Consider the following 20,111-nt stretch of genomic DNA (forward strand, 5'->3'; position numbering starts at 1 on the left):
TCTGTACACCTACAACACACACAACATTTTGTATTCTTGTTGCTACAATAAAAATTTAATATTAATTCAATAAAAGAAAGGAATAAGACAGAAGATTTTGGGTGGTGGTCCTGGCACATTCCACTCTACAACTCCAAAACAGGATTTCCAATCGGACTCCAGTTGCCAGAGTAGGGCTACCCTTGTGGTGAAGAATCTGCCTGCAATGCAGGAGACCTGGGTTCAGTCTCTGGGTTGGGAAGAACCCCTGGAGAAGGGAACAGCTACCCATGCCAGTATTCTGCTCTGGAGAATTCCATGGACTGTATAGTCCCTGTGGTCGCAAAGAGTCGGACACAACTGAGCGACTTGGCTCCTCCACGTTTCACTTTGCCAGAGTAGCCACAGTTGGTCACAAGGAAATCCTGCCACCTTGTGGCCATTCCCCTCAATAGCAACCTGAAAACTATTGCTTATGGGCACTTAATATTGACATAAACTGCGAAGTTCTAAATTATACTTGCTCTCAAAAAATTTCCATGAGCAACTCATATAGCTCCAATGCTTTGGCCACCTGATGCAAACAGTCAACTCATTGGAAAAGACCCTGATGCTGGGAAAGCAGAAGGAGAAGAGGGCGACAGAGGATGAGATGGTTCGATGGCATCACTGACTCAATGGACGTGAGTTTGAGCAAGCTCTGGGAGATGGTGAAGGACAGGGAAGCCTGGTGTCCTGCAGTCCATGGGGTCACGAAGAGTCGGACATGATTTGGCGATTGAACAACAACAACAACTAATCAAAAAAAAATACTGAAAAAACAGCGTGAACTACTAAGAATAAGATATCAACAGCTAAACACAATTCATAACGTATTTTAAAAAGCACATGAAAAGTCACTCAATATGGACATTTATCAGAGATGTGAAAATCACAAGTATAACAAGATATTACCTTCGAGAAGTCAAAAAGGCCATTATCAAAATACCTACACAGAAGAAGAGCTACAGTGAGCTTAAGAAAAAAGGAACCCTTTTATGGTGCTGGTGGATGCTATGATCAGGTCTCCCAGTTAGCGCATTGTTGCCTTGTGAAGTTGGGGAAGTTTTCCTCAGCCTCTCAGGGTTTCAGCGGGCTCATCTGTAAAGTGGGGGTTATGACCACCTGTTGAGTGCGTGCATGCGTGTGTGCTAAGTCACTTCAGTCATATTGGACTCTTTGCGACTCTATGGACTGTAGCCCACCAGGCTCCTCTGTCCACAGGATTTCCCAGGCAAGAATACTGGAGTGGGTTGCCATTTCCTTCTGCAGGAGATCTTCCCAACCCAGGGACTGAACTCCTGCCTCCTGCACTGGCAGGTGGGTTCTTTATCACGAGCCACCAGGGAAGCCCCACCTCCTCTTATCAGTAGCATATTCTTAGCTCTCCTGCCAGGCTTAGCTGCAGGAGAGAAGACCTAGGGCTCCAGGAAAGCAGGGAGAAATCCACTCTGTCCAGCGGTCTAGGTTTTCTCATCTTTCCTCGGGAACAGTCTTGGGATTGAACTGTTAGGAGAGTTCAGTGGGTTAATATGTGAAAACGCCTAGCACAGTGACTGGTCCCTGGTAACTGTTAGTAGCAGGAATATCATCCTTCACAGTTCAGGCTGGACATCACCTCCTCCAGGAAGCCATCCTGGTGTTATAACCGTCTCTGTTTATGTCTCTTCCGTGCTCCACCACAGCCCCAGGAAGGGATCGTGCTGCCTCTTGCTCACTGTTGTAGCCCCAGTGTGGCTGGCTTCATGTCAAATTTATTTTAGGTGAAAGAGTGGGACGGGTGAGAACACCTGTCCTGGGGCTTTGAGGCTGGTCCCTCAGCACTCCCACTCACACACTGGCTTGAACTCTTGGAGCTGCAACAACCCACCTCCCCGAGAAAGCGGGGCTGATGTAAGGAGGACATGAGAGCCTCTGCACGCCACCTGGCCCAGCACAGGTGTTCCATGAGCACCCACTGCTGCTCTGCAGTCTCCGCTCCAGCTACCCACAGCCCCAGCACAGCACCTGTCACGCTTGTGTCTGCTGCTCTGTCACCCTCGCCCGGCAAAACTGTAGAGTTAGCGAGCGCACAGCCTTTGCCTCAGCCCTGTGGCGGCCCCACACCCAGCCCAGGGCGTGCCTCAGAGCAGAGGCTTGGGCAAGGCTTCCCGAGGACTCAGACATCTGGCAGCTTTGCCATCCTGCTCCTCCATTGGCCCTGAATTACCTTTTCCTTCTGTCTTGGCCTGTGCAACTGTGTTCTTATTGGGCAAAACCTAGCATAAATGTCACCTTCCGCAGGGATGTCTTTCCTGAGCAAACTGACCCCGTGACTTCTGTCTCCTTGGAAATCTTCAAGCTCTGACTGCTTCCACTGAGAACCTGTCACTTTCACATAAGCTGTTCGTCTTGGTACCGTTAGGTTTCTCGGTTTGTGTCGTTGGCTAATTCTTCTCTTTCAATGGCACATACCCAGTGAAATTTCATTTTCCAAAGAGACTGATAGCATTTGCTAACATTTATCATCTGGAGAAGGTCTGATGGTTTCTCCAGACAGTCGTGCATAGTACACAGAATATGGCACATACATGTATGATTCTATTTGTTTCCTGCCTTCTCCAGAAAATTATTTAAAAATGGAATAAGCTCTGTAATGTAGTTAATGGTATTATTTCAATGCCAATTTCCTGGGTTTTAGAAAATATTTATTTGGCTTGGCAAGTGGGATCTTTCACTGTGGCACATACAGTTGCTCCAGGACATGTGGGATCTTAGTTTTCTGACCGAGGATGGAACCTGCATCCCCTGCATAGGAAGGCAAAATCTTAACCACTGGACCATTAGGGAAGCCCCCAATTTCCTGGTTTTGATATTGTACCACCAATGCGTAAAATGTCACTATGGAGGGAAGCTGGGTGAAGGGGCCATGATACACTTCATGTACTATTTTTGCAATTACCTGAAAGTCTATAATTACTTTAAAAATATCATTCTATAAAAATATGTGAGGCTGATTAAACATATAAAACTATGTTAAATATTAAAATAATAATATCTGGATTAGATGAGACACACAGACTTGGCTGTGTGTGATTATTTATTATACATTTTATAATATTTATTATACTTATACATACTGTATACTATATATACTATATTATATATATCGGAGAAGGCAATGGCACCCCACTCCAGTACTCTTGCCTGGAAAATCCCATGGACGGAGGAGCCTATTAGGCTGCAATCCATGGGGTCGCTAAGAGTCGGACATGACTGAGCGACCTCACTTTCACTTTTCACTTTCATGCATTGGAGAAGGAAATGGCAACCCACTCCAGTGTTCTTGCCTGGAGAATCCCAGGGACGGGGGAGCCTGGTGGGCTGCCATCTATGGGGTCGCACAGAGTCGGACATGACTGAAGTGACTTAGCATAGCATAGCATATATTACAATTGTACTCATCTCACACACTAGTAAAGTAATGCTCAAAATTCTCCAAGCCAGGCTTCAGCAATATGTGAACCGTGAACTTCCAGATGTTAAAGCTGGATTTAGAAAAGGCAGAGGAACAAAGGCAGAGATGAAATTGCCAACATCCGCTGGATCGTCGAAAAAGCAAGAGAGTTCCAGAAAAACATCTATTTCTGCTTTATTGACTATGCCAAAGCCTTTGACTGTGTGGATCACAATAAACTGTGGAAAATTCTGAAAGAGATGGGAATACCAGACCACCTGACCTGCCTCTTGAGAAATCTGTATGCAGGTCAGGAAGCAACAGTTAGAACTGGACATGGAACAACAGACTGGTTCCAAATAGGAAAAGGAGTACGTCAAGGCTGTATATTGTCACCCTGCTTATTTAACTTATATGCAGAGTACATCATGAGAAACGCTGGGCTGGAAGAAGCACAAGCTGGAATCAAGATTGCCAGGAGAAATATCAATAACCTGAGAAATGCAGACGACATCATCCTTATGGCAGAAAATGAAGAGGAACTAAAAGCCTCTTTATGAAAGTGAAAGAGGAGAGTGAAAAAGTTGGCTTAAAACTCAACATTCAGAAAATGAAGATCATGGCATCTGGTCCCATCACTTGATGGGAAATAGATGGGGAAACAGTGGAACCAGTGGCAGACTTTATTTTTTGGGCTCCACAATCACTGCAGATGGTGATTGCAGCCATGAAATTAAAAGACGCTTACTCCTTGGAAGGAAAGTTATGACCAACCTGCTGCTGCTGCTGCTAAGTTGCTTCAGTCGTGTCCGACTCTGTGAGACCCCATAGACGGCAGCCCACCAGGCCCCGCCGTCCCTGGGATTCTCCAGGCAAGAACACTGGAGTGGGTTGCCATTTCCCCCTCCAATGAGTGAAAGTGAAGTCGCTCAGTCGTGTCCGACTCTTAGCGACCCCATGGATTGCAGCCTACCAGGCTCCTCTGTCCATGGGATTTTCCAGGCAAGAGTACTGGAGTGGGTTGCCACTGCCTTCTCGGATGACCAACCTAGATAACATATTAAAAAGCAGAGATATTACTTTGCCAACAAAGGTCCGTCTAGTAAAGGCTATGGTTTTTCCAGTGGTCACGTATAGATGTGAGAGTTGGACTGTGAAGAAAGCTGAGTGCCGAAGAATTGATGCTTTTGAACTGTGGTGCTGGAGAAGACTCTTTCGAGTCCCTTGGACTGCAAGGAAATCCAACCAGTCCATCCTAAATGAGACCAGTCCTGGGTGTTCATTGGAAGGACTGATGCTGAGGCTGAAACTCCAATACTTTGGCCACCTCACACGAAAAGTTGACTTATTGGAAAAGACCCTGATGCTGGGAGGGATTGGGGGCAGGAGAAGAAGGGGATGACAGAGGATGAGATGGCTAGATGGCATCACCAACTCGATGCACATGAGTTTGGTTGAACTCCGGTAGTTGGTGATGGACAGGGAGGCCTGGCATGCTTCGATTCATGGGTTTGTAAAGAGTCCGACATGACTGAGCGACTGAACTGAACTGATACTTATACCCAATGTAAAATATATATACTATGTAAATATATATAACGCATACAATACGTATTATATATAATATATTTTTATAAATGTTTCATATATTATAAATCACATATAAATTATAATATATATAGTATATACATATTATATAATAATTATTCTATATTGTGTATATATTATATATATCATATTATATAATATATATTACACATCACATTATATATATAATATAATATATAATTTATACATGTGTAATATATAATAATATATATTATATGTAACATGATGTGTATTATATTATATATTATATAATTTTTAAAATATATAAATTAATATTCTATATATACATAGATATATATATACATATATAAATACATACAAATATACACACATATATAAAATACATATATTATATATTATATTATATATAATGTTATATATTTTATATATAATAACTATATTTTAATATATGATTATAATATATATATAAACATATATATACATACATGTGCATTAGTTCAGTTCAGTTCAGTCGCTCAGTCATGTCCGATTCTTTGTGACCCCATGAATTGCAGCATGCCAGGCCTCCCTGTCCATCACCAACTCCTGGAGTTCACTCAAACTCAGGTCCATCGAGTCTGTGATGCCATCCAGCCATCTCATCCTCTGTTGTCCCCTTCTTCTCCTGCCCCCAATCCCTCCCAGCATTAGTCTCTCCAATGAGTCAACTCTTCGCATGAGGTGGCCAAAGTACTAGTTTCAGCTTTAGCATCATTCTATACATAAAATATACATATTATATATAATATATATTATAAATATTATATTATATTATATATCATATATATATTTAAATATATAAGTATTTATGTATTTATATATTATATTATGTTTATTATATTATATAAATATATAAAATATATTGTTTATTTATATATTATATATAATTATAAAATATATAATATATATTTATAAATAAATAAGCCATTTAGCAGCAGCATATTATATTATTTAATTATAAATAATACATAATATAATGTATTATATAATTTTTATATATATTATATTGTACATGCTGCTGCTAAGTCGCTTCAGTCGTCTCCGACTCGGTGCGACCCCATAGACGGCAGCCCACCAGGCTCCCCTGTCCCTGGGATTCTCCAGGCAAGAACACTGGAGTGGGTTGCCATTTCCTTCCAATGCATGAAAGTGAAAAGTGAAAGTGAAGTCGCTCAGTCGTGTCTGACTCCTAGCAACCCCATGGACTGCAGCCTACCAGGCTCCTCCGTCCATGGGATTTTCCAGGCAAGAGTACTGGAGTGGGGTGCCATTGCCTTCTCCATATTATACATAATGTATAATATTTTATTATAAATAAATATATTATATATTTTATAATTATATATAATATATAAACAAATGTAACATATTTACATATACATATATATAATGTATAATATAATATTATACATTTTATAATATTAAAAGACTAATGATAAAGTGCACAACTGTAGGGGACTGTTTTGAACCGTGGTGCCATCCATACTGGGGAATTCCATGCAGATACTGAAAAACACCAAGTAGAAATGTATTTATTGTTTTGGGAAACTTTTACCAATATCTTGATGAATTAAAAATACTGAATGGATATATTGAGTCTGGAAGGATATTTACCAAAATGTTAAACATTATTGTCTCAGGGTGGCAGGATTGTAGGATTTTTTAAATTTCCTTTTGCTTACTTGTATATTTCCATAATGCAAATATTATTTTAAATGTTTTTAAGAGGATGATCAGAAATTATCCAGGAGGAGGAGAAAGTTAATAGTACCAGAATTGGGAGTGAGATACCTATAGCGATCCTGGCCTGGCCGACCCAGCAAAACGGGAAATGGAACACTATGAAGTTCTCCTTGGAGGTGTGAGGTTTTCCGGATGACGCGGAATTCCCCGAAGGGCTGCTTCAAGCGGTAGGTTAGACTTACAGCTCTAGTTTAACTCTTCTTTTCACAGGTAAGTGATCTTGGGCAACACCGGCGCCTCTCAGAGACTGAGTTTTCCTGTTCGTAACACAGAAGGGAAGCCGACCTCAAAACAAAGAAGAAAAATAGACCTCAAAGTCTCTATGATCTTCTCCATCTCCATCATGTTATATAGGCTCAGTTCAGCTCAGTTCAGTCGCTCAGTCGTGTCCGACTCTTTGCGACCCCATGGACTGCAGCACGCCAGGCCTCCCTGTCCATCACCAACTCCCGGAGCTTACTCAAACTCACGTCCATTGAGTCCGGGATGCTATCTAACCGTCTCGTGGTATTTTTTGCTCGGCGGAGCAGCAACGTGTCGAGGGCGGAGTTAACTCAGACGCCCCGCCCCCTTGGCCCCGCCTCACTGCCCCCGCCCCCGCCCGGGTTGTACCCTTGACCCCGCCCCCAGCCTGTGCGTCCACCGGAAGTGCCCGCACGCGGGCAGCTCACTTCCGCCTGGCAGGTGACAGCCTCGGGGCTCCGAGCGTCCAGCGGCGCGGGCGCACCGGGAGAGCGGGAGGACAAGGCCGCGGACATTTTCCTGCCGCGTCGAGCCGCACCGTGGCGTCAGGAGCCGTTCGGACCTGCGGGTGAGGAAGCGGGGAGCCTGGCGAGGCCAGAGAAGAAGTGGGGCGGGGAGTCGGGAGTCTGAGGTGAGGGGTTTCTGGGGTCAAAGGTCACGGAGAGGACGGGGCGCTGGAGGGTCTAGGGTGGCTTCCCAGGCCGGGAGGAGGCAGAAGGGCTGCGGGTTCATTCATTCGCGCCCCCTTGGCCGCCGGCGTGCACCCCAGCCGTCCCAGGTCCGCAGTCCCTGCCGGGGCGCCCTCCCGTAGAGACTCCTAGACTTAGGCCCAGGGGAGCTTGCGCCTGGCCTGACAGGAAACTTCTCTTCGGGTCTTGGTTCCCCCTGCACACTCACCGCCGTGGCTATCCTGAGGCCTCCTCGTCGTCGTTAAGGGCCTTATCTCTTTGCCAAGGTTCAAAAAAAGAAAAAAAAATTATGAAACGGCCTGGCGCCACCGCCTTTAGGGTGGGGTTGGACAGAGGATTGGTCTGTCCGTAGGCGCCTGACAGACGAGGTACCTGGGGACCCCTGTAATAACGCCAGAACTACTGATGGGAATGCTAGCTGCTGGTTATTGAGCTGTGTCCAGGCACCGTGCGTAGAATGCCGCATTTAAACTTCCCAGCAATCTTTGTGAGGCATCTACTATTATTATCCCCATTTTATCCATGAGGAAACTGAGGCGCAGAAAAGTTCAGTCACACCTGTAAGGTCAGTCGAGTAGTATGGATGAGTGCCAGGGTTCCTACCTGGGCTCGCAGGGCCCTGCAGCCTGCTGAGACTGAAGCAAGGTTGGCGTTTAGGGGCTGATTAATATCTTTAGCCGCCATTAAATTTATTTGCGTCTATAGAAAGATGTATTTCCCTGGAGAAGGAAATGGCAACCCACTCCAGTATTCTTGCCTGGAGAATCCCATGGACAGCGGAGCCTGGTGGGCTACAGTCCACAGGGTCGCAGAGTCGGACATGACTGAGCGACTGAACAACAGCCTCTACAGATGTAGCTTTCTTGCTTCTCATCTACCTTCCTAAGGAGCATTGATTCACTTTCTTTAGGATGAAATGGTCTTGCAGGCCATTGCTGTAACTGATTACTGTTCAGGCCGAGAAGGGACGTTTTTCCCAACTGTTGAGAACTGCGAGACATAAAACAGTCTAGCCACACAATGGATTTAAGAATATGCTGAACCTCTCTTGAGAGTGGTCGAGCTGCATTCTTTTTCAAGTAAGAGGAGGAACCACATGACCCCTAGGGTATCTTTTGGCCCTAGGTTCTTGAAGAGCATACCCAAGGCAAGGGCCTGAGTCTCTGAGAAAAGTGCAGGTCCCATGGCTTCATGACTGGAGAACACACATCTTGTCTGGGAGACAGTGAGGTGGCTTCATGGCCAGAGGACTAGGTCTTGTGAGTCTGAGCTTTACTCAGTTGCAGACATTCACTTGCTGCAGTTCTGCTTCAGTCTCCCTGACAGCAGCACAGACCTGCTGACTTCCTACCCACTCCTGGGTTTTACAAGCCTTAATGAACCTGTGAGGGTTTCCACACATGTATAAAGAAAGCTGGGGTATAAATATTACTGTGCAGTACCTGTTTTTAAACTCCACTGTCTGTTTTCCTAGTTCCATTGAATTCACAGAAACTTAATATTGTCACCTGATCCCCATCCCTCCAAGGCAGGATTTGAGCTGAAGTGACTCGTCACAGACGGTAGGAACAGGAGCAGCACTGAGTGTCTGGCTCCCTGCCCTGAGTTGAGCCCACCAGGCTCCTTTGACCCCTCAGGGCAGCTTCATGAAGAGTGGCTTCACGAATGTTCAAAGACTCAGATCCCTCAGACTTTGTATAAAGTTTAACTGTTGAGTGTGGTTTGAGTAGAGGCTTCACCTGAGCGACTTGAAGAGCTCAGTGGTGTGTGGAAAGAGCCTTCCTTGTCCCCCCATCTGTCAGCCGTGGATTCTCCTCCCAGTTCGGCAGCTTGTGGATTCTCCTCCCAGTTCGGCAGCTTCTTGGTAGTGTGACCCAGAGCCACCTTTACCTCAGCTCTACAGTAATCCGACCACCTTCCCCTCCGCCTCAGCACTGACTCGTGTGGAAGCTGGACAGGGACGTTTGTGCAGTCTGCTGTGGCGAGGGCCTTGACCCCAGGCAGTTGATGTTTCCTGGGGGCCTGGTTTCGGGGGGTGTTACTTCTCTCTGCAGACACCTTTGTGTACACAGGACTTCTCCCACCCTTCTTGTTTCACTTCCTTAAAGTGTTTAAGAACAAGTTCAGTCTGTTGGTCCTGCTAGCTCTGGGCTTGGACTTTCATCTTTTTCTAGTTATCCTCGAAGCCGTTGCATGACTTGCTTTGCTTACTTCCCGAAAACCCCCATTCTTGGCACCAAACTGTGATGTGCTAATGGTGAGCCAGCATGGCTTGGTTATGAGTTTTGAGCTCCAGTGTGTTTCCAAAAGCCAAAGGGGCTTCTGTTACTTGCAGGTATTTCTTTTTATGAATAGGTCTTTTTGCCTAAGATAGATCACTGATAAGTTTTCACAGCCCAGAAATGATTTTTGTGTTCTTTTTCTCTTCACACAGAGAGGAATGAATAGCTCCAGAGAGAAAATATTAATTAGGCAAGTGGGAAATCTTTTTAAAATAATTCTACTTGAGGGGACTTCCCTGGTGGCCTAGTGGTTAAGAATTTGCCTTGCAATGCAGGGGACTCCGGTTTGATCCCTGGTCAGGGAACTAAGATCCCACATGCCGCAGAGCAACTAAGCCCACACTCCACAACTAGAGAGTCCGTGGGTCGCAACAAAAGATCCCACGTGCTGCAGCTAAGACCCAGTACGACTGGATAAATACATATTTTTTAAACAGTTCTACTTGAATGTCCATCCGTGGACCCTCCTTGCTCTCGGCTGAAGCTCACATTTCGTGGCCTGGCCTGCTCGGCCTTTTGAGCTCTAGCCCCGCTGGGCTCTCCTGCCTCGTCTCTCCAGCTGCCCACTCCAGCCTCTCCCCGAGTGCAGGCAGATGCAGCTGCTCTCGGCTCCCGCCAGCCCAGCTGCTGGCCTGTGTGTCTCTGCTTTGTGCTGGCCCCGCCTCCTGGGCACAGGCTGCTGTCGCACACGCCCCTTTTTCCAGACCACTGCTTGGTGCTCCCCCTCTGATCTGCTCCCCCACCCCAACCACCTGCAAGCCTGAGCTGGATGTCTTGAGGCACTGGTCACAGTGTGTTGTCATTCTCTGTGTACTTGGCTGTCTTCTAAGTAAGCAGCTCTTAATCCTTGGAGAGGACTTGTGTGAACTGTCTGTGTCTCCAGCACCTAGTGAAATATCTGGTGCATAGTAGGTGCTCAGTAACTGAATGAGTAAGTGGATATTGAATGCACTGAACTCTTAGGATTCCTGGGGAACTCAAAAGCACTTCCCAGATGATCTCCCATCCTTCCTTATATCACCCCAGGAGAGTCGGGAGAAATCCGCCCTGTGGTGGGATTAACTGGTCTCCAACTGCTGCTGCTACCAGAGTGCTCCAGGGCCTTCAGAGACCTGGGGGCTGGGGAGCAGCAGGGGGAGCCAGTGGTGACGGCTCTCCCTGTGTAGGAATAAAAGTGGCTAACGTTCATCAAGCTCCTGGTGGGCTGGACACCGTTGAGGGCTTTGTACGTATTCACTTGCCTTAGCCTCACTTACCCCTTAAGCACGTGACGTAGTAATTCTCGTGAGCTGTGGTATGGTTGTGCCTGTTAGGCTATGCAGACCCCTCGAGTGCCTGGGTTGTACCTGCTGGGGCCGCCTTTCCTTTCCCAACCCCTTGTTCTTGAATTGTCTCCTGCTTTTAATAGAGCTGAGGGAGGGCTTGGCTGTGGTTCTTCTCCCAAGCCTCATGCTTTTTGGGTTCTTTAGCGTTGGGCTTGACCTCTGACCTCTACTAAGAGAGTCTCCCTGAAGTTGGGAGGCCTCCTCCAGTTAGAGGAACGGTATGGCTGGTTGACTGCAGAGTGCCCAGAGTTCATCAGCCAGGATGTCTTAGTCACTGACCCTCTGTCTCCTCTGTGGACTTGAGCCACAAGCTGGTAGATTTGGAATTCAGGTCTCTAAAGCTTTAAAACCAAGCCTTCAGTATTGGTTTTCAGCACTGAAGACATTTGTTACAGCTGAGCTCTGTAGAGTACTCAACTTGGGTGGCACATACTTTTTATCACACCCTAATAGCTTTTAGGGTCCTAAGCTTATTCAGAGTAGAAAGACAAAATTTCGTTATAGCCAGGTATAAGAGGAGTCTGTCTCTGCGGTCCTCACTCTCTGATCTCTAAGGGCTGGGTGGCTGGGTGTTGAGACACTGAGGTCAGAGCCTTTGTATGTCTTCACATTCACTCATTCATTCAGTATTTATTGAGCCCTGCTGTGTGCTTGGCACTGGGCTGAATGTGGTGGCAGGTAAACAAGCCACACAGTTTCTGCCCTTGGGTTGCTTACCACATTGCAATGGGGGAGAGACCAAGAAGAAATAGAGAACAGACGTAATAATTACAAAAATGGGCAAGTCACGAGGGAAACGAGGCACAGCTGCTTCCTCTGGTTAGAGCATAAGCCAGATCTCAGGACACTTGTTTAAAACTCTCCAGGGACTCAGCTCCTTCAGAGTAAAAGCCGGAGTCCTGACCTTGACCTGTAAGGCCCCATCCATCCTCCCCTGACCTCATGACCTGCTGCTACTTCATAGTACTCTGTTCAGGCCATACTGCCTCCCCGCTATTCCTCAAACAGGCCGGGCACACTCCCACCTTTGCAGTATTTTCTGTGCCTGGAAGGCTCTTCCCAGGCAGTACCACCTGTCACCTTCTCAGGAGGCCTTTTGTGGCCACCCTGGTTAAATCTCAACCTCGCACTCCCCCTCCCCCACACCGCCTGTCCTTGTTTTCCTTTTCTCCACAGCATTTTTCACGGTCTGAGATTCTATATGTATATTAGTCATTTATCTTGCTTATCGTTCCAGTCTGCCATTAGGATGTAATCTCTATGAGGGGAAGAGTTTTTGTCTGTTTAATTCACTGCTTCATCCCCAGCATACAGACCTGTGTATGACTCGGTGAATGTGTGACTAGGAGCACTGGGCTACGAGGACAGAAAAATACCTATTTAGTGCGTGCAGGGGTGGTGTCTTTGAAGTGACGTCACCTAAGCTGAGATTTGAAGGATGAGTCTAATCCAGGCAGAAGGATCAGCAAGTAGAAGGCAGTGAAGAGCTTGGCAACTAAAGGAACCAGGAAGAAGGCCCCTGGCCTCCGTGGGCCAGGAGGGTTGCAGGCAGAGGGGAGGGCCTCCCTGAGCTCGCATCATAGCCGGTGTCAGGGCCCCCTCCACCCACCTTCCCCAGCATTTGTACCCTAACTTCCTGCAGCTCTGGTCGCGCTCTGAGCTGGTGCCCAGGGCAGGGGATGGTGATCTGAGAGAAGTGGCCTGAAGATTTCTCCCGTTGGAGATGCTGCGACCTGATCTTCTACCCGTTGCCCTTTCTTCTCTCTCTTATCGCATATTTATTTACCTTCCATCGGAGAAGGCAATGGCACCCTACTCCAGTACTCTTGCCTGGAAAATCCCATGGATGGAGGAGCCTGGTGGGCTGCAGTCCATGGGGTCGCGAAGAGTCGGACATGACTGCGCGACTTCACTTTCACTTTTCACTTTCATGCATTGTAGAAGGAAATGGCAACCCACTCCAGTGTTCTTGCCTGGAGAATCCCAGGGACGGGGGAGCCTGGTGGGTTGCTGTCTATGGGGTCGCAGAGTTGGACACCACTGAAGTGATTTAACAGCAGCAGCAGCAGTGGCTGAAAATGAACCAGGGTGTTTGGCAGTCTCAATTTCAATTTTGTCAAAATAGCTTGACAATCAGAACAGATGGAGCTCCGACCCTGGCACACCCCATGAAATGAACATTGGGAGGCTGCCCTTTAGCTGAGGTTGGCTTACATAAAATTTCCCCAAGAGAAGTTAGCCCTAGTCTTTTGCATATTGACTGAGCACCTCCTGCTTGCCCTGCGCCCGTCCAGGAGCTAGGGACGTAGCAGGGAATGGAATGGACAAATCCTCGTCCATGGAATTTCATTATGGAGGGAGAAACAGGTAATATAAATGTGTTTCTATAACAAAGGCTAGACTGTGGGGTAGGAGGGAGAGCGGAGAGCATGGCCTCCTCGAACCCTGAGAAGAGAGTGTTTCACGGGGGAGGGAATGGTCAGTGGCGCCCAGTGCCTGTTAGCATGAGACTTGGCGTTTGATGAGATTACCACATCTGCTGGCAGGCCCAGCTCACCCTGGCATCCAGGGCTATCTTTGAATCTCATCCTTTCCCGCCCAGGCTCACCTGCTCCTTTCCCTGCCAAGACCCTGCCTTCAGACTCCTAAGCACGTGCACTTGTTTTGGCCCTGGATGTGTCACTCCTCTGTCAGCATCTCTCATCCTCATGTTTAAATGGGTTACTGGAGAATCAAATGACAGGGGCCATAGATTAGCACAGAGCCCATGTCCCAGCCAGTGTTTGTGTTGGTTTCAGGTCGCTCAGTCGTGTCCGACTCTTTGCGACCTCATGAATCACAGCACGCCAGGCCTCCCTGTCCATCACCAACTCCCGGAGTTCACTCAAACTCATGTCCATCAAGTCGGTGATGCCATCCAGCCGTCTCATCCTCTGTCGCCCCCTTCTCCTCCTGCCCCCAGTCCCTCCCAGCATCGGAGTCTTTTCCAATGAGTCAACTCTGCATGAGGTGGCCAAAGTACTGGAGTTTCAGCGTTAGCATCAGTCCTTCCAATGAACACCCAGGACTGATCTCCCGGCAGTCTTGATTCCAGCTTGTGCTTCTTCCAGTCCGGCATTTCTCATGACGTACTCTGCATATAAGTTAAATAAGCAGGGTGACAATATACAGCCTTGACGTACTCCTTTTCCTATTTGGAACCAGTCTGTTGTTCCATGTCCAGTTCTAATTGTTGCTTCCTGACCTGCATACAGATTTCTCAAGAGGCAGGTCAGGTGGTCTGGTATTCCCATCTCTTTCAGAATTTCCCTCAGTTTATTGTGATCCACACAGTCAAAGGCTTTGGCATAGTCAATAAAGCAGAAATAGATGTTTTTCTGGAACTCTCTTGCTTTTTCGACGATCCAGCGGATGTTGGCAATTTGATCTCTGGTTCCTCTGCCTTTTCTAAAACCAGCTTGAACATCAGGAAGTTCCTGGTTCACGTATTTCTGAAGCCTGGCTTGGAGAATTTTGAGCATTACTTTACTAGCGTGTGAGATGAATGCAATTGTGAGGTAGTTTGAGCATTCTTTGGCATTACTTTTCTTTGGGATTGGAATGAAAACTGACCTTTTCCAGTCCTGTGGCCACTGCTGAGTTTTCCAAATTTGCTGGCATATTGAGTGCAGCACTTTCACAGCATCATCTTTCAGGATTCGAAATAGCTCAACTGAAATTCCATCACCTCTACTAGCTTTGTTCATAGTGATGCTTTCTAAGGCCCACTTGACTTCACATTCCAGAATGTCTGGCTCTAGGTCAGTGATCACACCATCGTGATTATCTGGGTTGTGAAGATCTTTTTTGTACAGTTCTCCTGTGTATTCTTGCCATCTCTTCTTAATATCTTCTGCTTGTTAGGTCCATACCATTTCTGTCCTTTATCGAGCCCATCTTTGCATGAAATGTTCCCTTGGTATCTCTGATTTTCTTGAAGAGATCTCTAGTCTTTCCCATTCTGTTGTTTTCCTCTATCTCTTTGCATTGATCGCTGAGGAAGGCTTTCTTATCTCTCCTTGCTATTCTTTGGAACTCTGCATTCAGATGTTTATATCTTTCCTTTTCTCCTTTGCTTTTCGCTTCTCTTCTTTTCACAGCTATTTGTAAGGCCTCCCCAGACAGCCATTTTGCTTTTTTGCATTTCTTTTCCATGGGGATGGTCTTGATCCCTGTCTCCTGTATAATGTCACGAACCTCCGAACCTCCATCCATAGTTCATCAGGCACTCTATCTATCAGATCTAGTCCTAAAGGACTATTTAAATTTCTCACTTCCACTGTATAATCCTATTTCTTACTTCCACTGTATAATCATAAGGGATTTGATTTAGGTCATACCTGAATGGTCTAGTGGTTTTCCCTACTTTCTTCAATTTCAGCATGAATTTGGCAATAAGGAGTTAATGATCTGAGCCACAGTCAACTCCTGGTCTTGTTTTTGCTGACTGTATAGAGCTTCTCCATCTTTGGCTGCAAATAATATAATCAATCTGATTTCAGTGTTGACCATCTGGTAATGTCCATGTGTAGAGTCTTGTGTTGTTGGAAGAGGGTGTTTGCTATGACCAGTCATTCTCTTGGCAAAGCTCATTAGGCTTTGCCCTGCTTCATTCCGTATTCCAAGGCCAAATTTGCCTGTTACCCCAGGTGTTTCTTGACTTCCTACTTTTGCATTACAGTCCCCTATAATGAAAAGGACATTTTTTTGGGGTGTTAGTTCTAAAAGGTCTTGTAGGTCTTCATGGAACCGTTCAGCTTCTTCAGCGTTACTGGTTGGGGCATAGGCTTGGATTACTGTGATACTGAATGGTTTGCCTTGGAAATGAACAGAGATCATTCTGTCATTTTTGAGATTGCATCCAAGTACTGCATTTCGGACTCTTTTGTTGACCATGATGGCTACTCCATTTCTTCTAAGGAATTCCTGCCAGCAGTAGTAGATATAATGGTCATCTGAGTTAAATTCACCCATTCCAATCCATTTCTAGAATGTCAACATTCACTCTTGCCATCTCCTGTTTGACCACTTCCAATTAGCCTTGATTCATGGACCTAACATTCCAGGTTCCTATGCAATATTGCTCTTTACAGCATCGGACCTTGCTTCTATCACCAGTCACATCCACAACTGGGTATTGTTTTTGCTTTGGCTCCATCCCTTCATTCTTTCTGGAATTATTTCTCCACTGATCTCCAGTAGCATATTGGGCACCTACTGATCTGGGGAGTTTCTCTTTCAGTATCCTATCATTTTGCCTTTTCATACTGTTCATGGGGTTCTCAAGGCAAGAATACTGAAGTGGTTTACCATTCCCTTCTCCAGTGGACCACATTCTGTCAGACCTCTCCACCATGACCCGCCCATCTTGGGTGGCCCCACAGGGCATGGCTTAGTTTCTTTGAGTTAGACCAGGCTGTGGTCCGTGTGATCACATTGGCTAGTTTCTGTGATTATGGTTTCAGTGTGTCTGCCCTCTGATGCCCTCTTGCAACACCTACCGTCTTACTTGGGTTTCTCTTACCTTGGACGTGGGGTATCTCTTCACGGCTGCTCCAGTAAAGTGCAGCCGCTGCTCCTTACCTTGGACGAGGGGTATCTCCTCATGGCCGCCCCTCCTGACCTTGAACGTGGAGTAGCTCCTCTCAGCCCTCCTGCGCCCATGCAGCCACCGCTCCTTGGACGTAGTGTAGCTCCTCTCGGCCGCTCCTGCAGCATCGTGTTGGTTTAGTGATTCTGTATTCACTTTGTATTGCTGGCATCTTGTGGGTCTTCTCCATATCACCTTCACCCCTCCCTTTCCAAATCTGATACATCTTTTCACATCCCGCCAAGCCCCTGTGAATCCAGAAGGGCTTCCTTTGAGGCCCCACCCATTTCAAAGTCTGAGCTTTGGTGGGTGTTATCTGGAGGGCATGATTTCTTGGCTGTTCCTCTGAAGTCTGTCCCCTGCCCTTGGAACCTGAAAGAGCCAGCAGGGAAAGACTGCTTTGTCTGCTGTGTGTGTGTGTGTGCTCCTGTGTGGGGCAGAGCCCCAGGCTATATCCAAAATGAGACAGATTTTCAGAAGGTGTTCCCAATGTATAGGCAGGAAAACCAAGGTCTTGGGAGCCTAGTTCTGTAGTTTCTGATCCTGTCTTCTCATCTGCATTAATTTAAAGACTGTTTAGAAGAAATCCCTATTATTTTGTGTTTAAGGAACTTTTCTTTACTTCGCAGCAGATCTTGCCATGCATTGCTGTTTGCTTGGAGGTTAGTTGAGAACCAGCGCTTGTTGCTAGAATTCAGTCCTGGAGACTCAGTTGATAGCACGCTGCCCGTGCCGTTTGCCTGCTTGCGGTTCCTTTTCGTTTTGAGACTTCAGTTGTTAGTGGGTCTCAGAAGATGGACTTTGACTAATCAGTTTTCATCCAGATCCCAGGAGGCCCGTAATTCAGTGAGCTCACCCAGACGGGCTTTTGCTGGGCACGTTACCAAACTTGACGTTTAGGGCCCGCTGGATGGGCTGGCCCTAAAACAACCTGTAATTCAGCCTTCGAGGGACTCGGCAGGGATGTGTGGCAACATACTTCACGTACCATTTAGCCTGGAGTGTGTGTGTTTCTGCCAGGGCTTCATCAGAGAGGAGGAGTCGCCTCTCTGGACACGGTGGGACACATGTGGCTTCATTGTGGGGCTCGGGTAGAGAGTGTCAGTGCTACCAGTTTCCAGCTGTGTGACTCCAGACAAATGCCTTGACCCCTCTGGGCTGTAGTTTCCCCATCTGTAAACTTGGGATATTATCAGTACCTTCTCCACAGATCACTGTGAGGATTACGCGTAAAACTATGTTGTTTCTGGCCCACGGCGTGTGACAGATGGCTGTCATTGCCACAGCTACTGCCACCTGTGTTTCAAATCTTGTTCCAAACCCAAAGAAGAGTACGGCTTACTTTCTCGGAGCAATTGAGCTGGCTCGAAAGAGCCGATCTGAGTTGGGGGATTACATCGTCTCAGAGAGAAAGTCTGAAATCTGGTTTCTCTACCGCTGACTCACCTTTTAATCTTCAAGGTGGCCTTACCTGCCTCCCTGTCAGTAATGTGAACTTTAGTACTCACCCGTGAGGATCTTTTCCTTCTGCAAAGGGGACTGTCAGACAGGCGAGGAGCGATGAGTAGAATTACTGGGGCAAGTAGGATCATTGTCTCTGGTAAACACCGTCTGTGTTAAATGGGATAATGGACACAAACCTTTGTTGTTTGTGTCCAGACTTGACGTGGCATGGCAGGAGTGGGGGGATATCATGAAATGAATCAACTTCTGCCCTTGAGACAGAACTGAAACAGCAAAACGTGGTTTGGTTAAAGTTTGGGTTTTGTGTTCCAAGAGATGGTGGCACTCCCCTCGCCCCTTCTGTCCACTCCCCTACCTGAGTCTTGACTGTCCTTGAGCCAACACTTGCCTCAGAGCAGGCTTCTGAAAGCCATTCCTCAGGCAAGGTTAACAGTCACAGTTTCAGCACTGAAGCTGGAAGCTAGCAGCCCAGACTTCTGGGGATCGGTTTTCCCTGCCTGAATATCCTTGAACTCAGAGGTGGGTCTTGGAGCCGGCTCAGACCTCGTCAGATGCTCTTTCCCCGTCTCCTTTCCTGAATTTCTCTGGCTGCGCCCACTGACAGGCTCTGACTGTCTCCTGGCTCTGTCCCTGGGTGCTGACGGCGTGCTGCGCAGGCACTGCCAGCTTCACGCTTCTCGGCCGACTGCAGAGCGGGAGTTGCTCAGACATGAATCATTGCCCAAAACCAGGATAGCCCTCTCCCTGGCCGTCGGCCGGCCGTCTGGGGAGCTGCTCGGCCTGTTGGCACTCTCCCTCCTACTGAAGATGTAACGGGGCCTGCTGGCCCTGCTGCCTTCTGAGCTGGTTTTCTTTTTTGTCCCCTTGGAAATGTTTTCTGTTGTGTTCTGTGAACGATCGTGCTCCGTTTCTCTTGTTTGATGCCCAGGAAGACTGGTGAGGAAGTGGGTTTCTCCTCTAGCAGGGGATCCTAGAACGTGAGATGCCAGAGGGACTCGGTCATTTAAACTTTGTTTTCAAACTTTTCTGTGGAATGGTGGGGTATCCGAAGGGCCCCTGGTGAGGAGGGAGAGAAGTGGGCATAGTGGAACGAGCCAGCCTCTGTGCCCTCACCCTCCCTTCAGCCAGAGCAGGTCCACTTTTATTTTAAACAATTTCAAAATGGGATGGTGGCGGGATGGGATGCAGCTTGAAAGGCCAAGGATCTGGTTGAATTCTCCCTTGACAACTGGAGAAAGGAAGGCCTAGAGGTGGGGAATCTGCCCAGGGTCACTCAGCTGCTGGTAGCAAGGCTGGAGTTCCTGGCCAGCCGTCTCAGCTTTGGATCAGTCTTGCCATGTTTGCAGAACGTTAACTGCAAAGCCTTATGTTCCCAGTTCGCCCAGTCATCACCGTCTGGCACTCATCAAGGAGTCCTGTTGTTTTGATCTGTTATGAGCCCTTGGTTTTCTAGCTGCTCTGGGAACCTGTCTTTCATTTTGCCTGCAAACATTTGGTGAACTCCTGGAATGTGCCAGACGTCGTGCTGGTCACTGGGTTGACAGCATCAGACAGGACAGATCCTGAATAGAGCCGTGAGGAGGGCTGTGGAGCAGTGCGCAGGGTGGTTGAGCGAGCTGCCGAGCAGGCTGCTGCCCATCTGGCTCTGGAGGGGCTCGTCTGGGGCAGCCTGAA

The 20,111-nt window shown here is 47.2% G+C and overlaps 1 protein-coding gene across 1 annotated transcript in view; it reads left to right on the forward strand.

Annotated features, from left to right (window-relative positions):
* The first annotated feature begins 7,461 nt into the window (after positions 1-7,461).
* AP1B1 (adaptor related protein complex 1 subunit beta 1) overlaps positions 7,462-20,111 on the forward strand; it is a 48,118-nt gene continuing 35,468 nt past the window's right edge. Inside the window, exon 1 of the mRNA XM_070385898.1 lies at positions 7,462-7,616. The gene's annotated coding sequence lies outside the window, so the exon portion shown is untranslated. The remainder of the gene's footprint in view (positions 7,617-20,111) is intronic.

This window comes from Bos mutus, chromosome 17 (genome assembly GCF_027580195.1).
Source record: "Bos mutus isolate GX-2022 chromosome 17, NWIPB_WYAK_1.1, whole genome shotgun sequence".
In the NCBI taxonomy this organism is placed as follows: Eukaryota; Metazoa; Chordata; class Mammalia; order Artiodactyla; family Bovidae; genus Bos; species Bos mutus.